Source organism: Oncorhynchus masou, chromosome 2 (assembly GCF_036934945.1).
Source record: "Oncorhynchus masou masou isolate Uvic2021 chromosome 2, UVic_Omas_1.1, whole genome shotgun sequence".
Classification (NCBI taxonomy): domain Eukaryota; kingdom Metazoa; phylum Chordata; class Actinopteri; order Salmoniformes; family Salmonidae; genus Oncorhynchus; species Oncorhynchus masou.
The window spans coordinates 16,586,029-16,591,573 of NC_088213.1; the positions used below are offsets into that span (position 1 = coordinate 16,586,029).

At 45.0% G+C, this 5,545-nt stretch overlaps 1 pseudogene; it reads left to right on the forward strand.

The window, feature by feature from the left end:
* The first annotated feature begins 3,295 nt into the window (after nucleotides 1-3,295).
* The window catches only part of LOC135552618 (E3 SUMO-protein ligase PIAS1-like), a 54,453-nt pseudogene continuing 52,203 nt past the window's right edge, over nucleotides 3,296-5,545 (forward strand).

Sequence of the window (5,545 nt, forward strand, 5' to 3'; positions counted from 1 at the left end):
TAAACATCACACATACAGAAGTTTCAAAACAATAATGACATTACAAATGTCATATTATATATATACAGTGTTTTAACAATGTACAAATGGTAAAGGACACAAGATAAAATAAATAAGCATAGATATGGGTTCTATTTACAATGGTGTGTTCTTCACTGGTTGCCCTTTTCTCGTGGCAACAGGTCACAAATCTTGCTGCTCTGATGGCACACTGTGGAATTTCACCCAGTAGATATGGGAGTTTATCAAAATTGGATTGGCTATGTTTTTTTGTTAATTCTTTCCAATGTGTCAAGTAATTATCTTTTTTTTCCTCATGATTTGGTTGGGTCTAATTGTGCTGCTGTCCTGGGGCTCTGTAGGGTGTGTTTGTGTTTGTGAACAGCCCCAGGACCAGCTTGCTTAGGGGACTCTTCTCCAGGTTCATCTCTCTGTAGGTGATAGCTTTGTTGTGGAAGGTTTGGGAATCGCTTCCTTTTAGGTGGTTATAGAATTTAACGGCTCTTTTCTGGATTTTGATAATTAGTGGGTATCGGCCTAATTCTGCTCTGCATGCATTATTTGGTGTTCTACATTGTACACGGAGGATATTTTTGCAGAATTCTGCGTGCAGAGTCTCAATTTGGTGTTTGTCCCATTTTGTGAAGTCTTGGTTGGTGAGCGGACCCCAGACCTCACAACCATAAAGGGCAATGGGCTCTATGACTGATTCAAGTATTTTTAGCCAAATCCTAATTGGTATGTTGAAATTTATGTTCTTTTTGATGGCATAGAATGCCCTTCTTGCCTTGTCTCTCAGATCGTTCACAGCTTTGTGGAAGTTACCTGTGGCGCTGATGTTTAGGCCAAGGTATGTATAGCAACAGTGTCTAGATGGAATTTGTATTTGTGGTCCTGGTGACTGGACCTTTTTTGGAACACCATTATTTTGGTCTTACTGAGATTTACTGTCAGAGGCCAGGTCTGACAGAATCTGTGCATAAGATCTAGGTGCTGCTGTAGGCCCTCCTTGGTTGGTGACAGAAGTACCAGATCATCAGCAAACAGCAGACATTTGACTTCGGATTCTAGTAGGGTGAGGCCGGGTGCTGCAGACTTTTCTAGTGCCCGCGCCAATTCGTTGATATATATGTTGAAGAGGGTGGGGCTTAAGCTGCATCCCTGTCTAACCCCACGACCCTATGTGAAGAAATTGTGTGTTTTTGCCAATTTTAACCGCACACTTGTTGTTTGTGTACATGGATTTTATGATGTCGTATGTTTTACCCCCAACACCACTTTCCATCAGTTTGTATAGCAGACCCTCATGCCAAATTGAGTCGAAGGCTTTTTTGAAATCAACAAAGCATGAGAAGACTTTGCCTTTGTTTTGGTTTGTTTGGTTGTCAATTAGGGTGTACAGGGTGAATACATGGTCTGTTGTACGGTACTTTGGTAAAAAGCCAATTTGACATTTGCTCAGTACATTGTTTTCATTGAGGAAGTGTACGAGTCTGCTGTTAATGATAATGCAGAGGATTTTCCCAAGGTTACTGTTGACGCATATTCCACGGTAGTTATTGGGGTCAAATTTGTCTCCATTTTTGTGGATTGGGGTGATCAGTCCTTGGTTCCAAATATTGGGGAAGATGCCAGAGCTAAGGATGATGTTAAAGAGTTTTAGTATAGCCAATTGGAATTTGTTGTCTGTATATTTGATCATTTCATTGAGGATACCATCAGCACCACAGGCCTTTTTGGGTTGGAGGGTTTTTATTTTGTCCTGTAACTCATTCAATGTAATGGAGAATCCAGTGGGTTCAGGAAGTCTTTAATAGTTGATTCTAAGATCTGTATTTGATCATGTATATGTTTTTGCTCTTTATTCTTTGTTATAGAGCCAAAAAGATTGGAGAAGCGGTTTACCCATACATCTCCATTTTGAATAGATAATTCTTCGTGTTGTTGTTTGTTTAGTGTTTTCCAATTTTCCCGGAATTGGTTTGAAGCTATGGATTCTTCAATTACATTGAGCTGATTTCTGACATGCTGTTCCTTCTTTTTCCGTAGTGTATTTCTGTATTGTTTTAGTGATTCACCATAGTGAAGGCGTAGACTCAGGTTTTCCGGGTCTCTATGTTTTTGGTTGGACAGGTTTCTCAATTTCTTTCTTAGATTTTTGCATTCTTCATCAAACCATTTGTCATTGTTGTTAATTTTCTTCGGTTTTTCTATTTGAGATTTTTAGATTTTATAGGGAAGCTGAGGTCAAATATACTGTTAAGATTTTCTATTGCCAAGTTTACACCTTCACTTTTACAGTGGAACGTTTTACCCAGGAAATTGTCTAAAAGGGATTGAATTTGTTGTTGCCTAATTGTTTTTTGGTAGGTTTCCAAACTGCATTCCTTCCATCTATAGCATTTCTTAATGTTACTCAGTTCCTTTGGCTTTGATGCCTCATGATTGAGTATTGCTCTGTTTAAGTAGACTGTGATTTTGCTGTGGTCTGATAGGGGTGTCAGTGGGCTGACTGTGAACGCTCTGAGAGACTCTGGGTTGAGGTCAGTGATAAAGTAGTCTACAGTACTACTGCCAAGAGATGAGCTATAGGTGTACCTACTATAGGAGTCCCCTCGAAGCCTACCATTGACTATGTACATTCCCAACGTGCGACAGAGCTGCAGGAGTTGTGACCCGTTTTTGTTGGTTATGCTGTCATAGTTGTGCCTAGGGGGGCATATGTGGGAGGGAGTGCTGTCACCTCCAGGCAGGTGTTTGTCCCCCTGTGTGCTGAGGGTGTCAGGTTCTTGTCCGGTTCTGGCATTTAGGTCGCCACAGACTAGTACATGTCCCTGGGCCTGGAAATGATTGATTTCCCCCTCCAGGATGGAGAAGCTGTCTTCATTAAAATATGGGGATTCTAGTGGGGGGATATAGGTAGCACACAGGAGGACATTTTTCTCTGTTAGGATAATTTCCTTTTGAATTTCTAGCCAAATGTAGAATGTTCCTGTTTTGATTAATTTAATGGAGTGAGTTAGGTCTGCTCTATACCAAATTAGCATACCCCCTGAGTCCCTTCCCTGTTTCACACCTGGTAGTTTGGTGGATGGGACTACCAGCTCTCTGTAACCTCGAGGGAAACCAGTGGGTCTGTCTTCTCTATACCAGGTTTCTTGCAGGATGACAATGTCTGTATTACCGATTTCTTTGGTGAAGTCCGTGTTTCTCCTCTTCAGGCCAAAGGCAGATGACCTCAGGCCTTGGATATTCCAGGATGATATAGTGAAGGCTTTTTGTTCCAGAGTGTCCGATGTTGTTTGTCATGGTTTGGCCTCAGGCCAGTAAGTGTGAGCAGAGCCTGCTGAGCATCTGGTACATGCCATTGGCTTGGACGAGTGTGAGAGTGGGGGTTGAGACTGTTTGCCCACTCACTACCTGGGCGTACGTGTGGCTTCCATGTTGAGGCCCTCTTTGCGGGGGTGGGGTGCATGGGGTGGGCAGGAGAGGCATAGGTCTGATCCGTGGGGGCCTAAATGGGGTGTGGGCATGGTTGACGTGGGGGGGTGTTGATTGGTGGGGGTGTGGATGTGTCTGGGTGTGCGGTGGCCTGGATGTAATTCCTCTTGGCGTGGGTCCTCTATGTGTAGGTCCAGGGGGTCCTGCAGGTCTGGGAGGGTGTCTCGCTGGTCTGGGTGGGGTGTCTATTGATCTGTTGCTCCTGTGTGAAGTGTTGGGGATACGTTTGAGAGCGATGTCCTTTAGAGTTCGGGCAAAGGTGGGCACTGCTGCCTTGTAGAGGTGGACCTGGTCATAGAGGCTGTTCAAGTCCAGGGTGGAGTGGTGGGCCAGGAAAATGTTTGGTTTTGAGGCACAGTCACGGGAAATACTTGCGTTTACCCGCTGTATTGTGGCAGGGTGGAAGTCTTTTCGTGGTAGCAGGGTGGAGATAACCACTTGTGCGTTGGGGAAAGTAGAAGAAGCCTTTTCAATCACTCCCTTCAGTGCTGTGGCCACCCTTTCCTGCTGTGCTCTCAGGTCGTTTGTGCCTGTGTGTATTATTATGTGGCTGGGTGAGCCTAGTTTGGCCTCAGACAGAAGGTCTCGGGCGCGCTGGGTGTTTGGACACCAGAGTTTAGACACACTGTGTTTGGGAAAAAGTTTTTTTCTTCTATATATTTCCCATTTGAGTCCATAAGTAGTACAATCTGTGTCTTGTGTTTGTCCTCAGTGGGTGTGGGGGGGTTGTCAGAAGGGCTATCAGGGTGGCTGACAGGGGGGGGGGTGCTCAGAGGGGGTGAGAGCCGCTGGGCTTGGGGTTCTTCATTTGTCTGTTCTGCTGTGATGTCGACTCTATGGTCAGGGTCTGGTGTGGACTGTTCTGATGTGGTGTCGAGACTTTTGTTGGGTGCTGAGGTGGGCTGTTCTGCTGGCTTCTCTGTGGAGGTGGCCACCTCTCTAGTGAGTTGTTCTCTGTCACACACCGTCCCCCTCAACCTCTCCTCCATCCCCCTCACCCTCTCCTCCATCCTCCTCAACCTCTCCTCCACCAGAAGTCTGATACTCTCCTCTAGTGCTCTGTTCTGCTCCTCTTTCTCCTGTTGTAGTTGTCTCACCACTGTCCAAAGTGCAGATATGTCTCTGTCCACCTCCAGCTCTCCGGGTCTGGTTAAGGGGCTGTTGTTGTGCTGGGCTGTTGTCTGGGTCTGTGCTGACTGAAGTGTAATCACCTGCTGTTCCAGCTCCACCTGCCTTATCTCCAGCTGGGTGAATTTGTCCTTCATTTCAATGAGGGAGTGGTAATCTGTGCTGGGAGGTTGACTCTCCGCTGGGGGTTGCTCGTCTGTGGGGTTACATAATGAAGAGGTCTGGTCTGACCCGCTCGGTGTGGGGGTATCTTTATCAAGGGAGAGCTTCTCCTGCTGGGCTTATTCTTTGATTAGGTGAAAGTCCAGCTGAAACTGTTTGGGGTTACCCTGTACCATAACTGTTCCGGACTTATAGATATTTATATTACCTGACTCAGAGTCCTCGTTATCAAGTATTCTGAGTTTCCACCCCTCTTTAACCCCCCCTCTCTTAACAAAGGGGTAGTGTGCTAATATAGCACTGTGCCATGCCAGGGGATGGTTTGTGTGGAAGATAAGGTTGCTGATGTTCCCAGTTTTGTAATAGCAAAAAGTGTCTCTTGATTTTCCATAAGGAGCTTCATTTTGTAATCTTTTCTTGCCTTATCATTCTTTACATGCAAAGGGTACTGTATTTTAATTACCTCTGAACAGCGGGAGGGAGCTTCTAAGGCCTCTCCAATTGGTTGGGGTAGACTATGTGACTCTCCTGCCATTGTTTGGCTAATGGGCTTTGACACCTCTCACTTGAGACGTCGGTGCTAGTTGAAGCTGTATCAAGCTTGGCAGAATTATGTTAGAATTCAGTCCTTATAAAGTAATGTTGTGTATTTTTCTTCTTGGCTTTTGGAAATAAAATATAGTTTCAGACTAAACATTACTCACTCAGTTCCAGGTTGGATGGGGTTTTCAGGTTTCTGTTGTTTTCCAGAGAA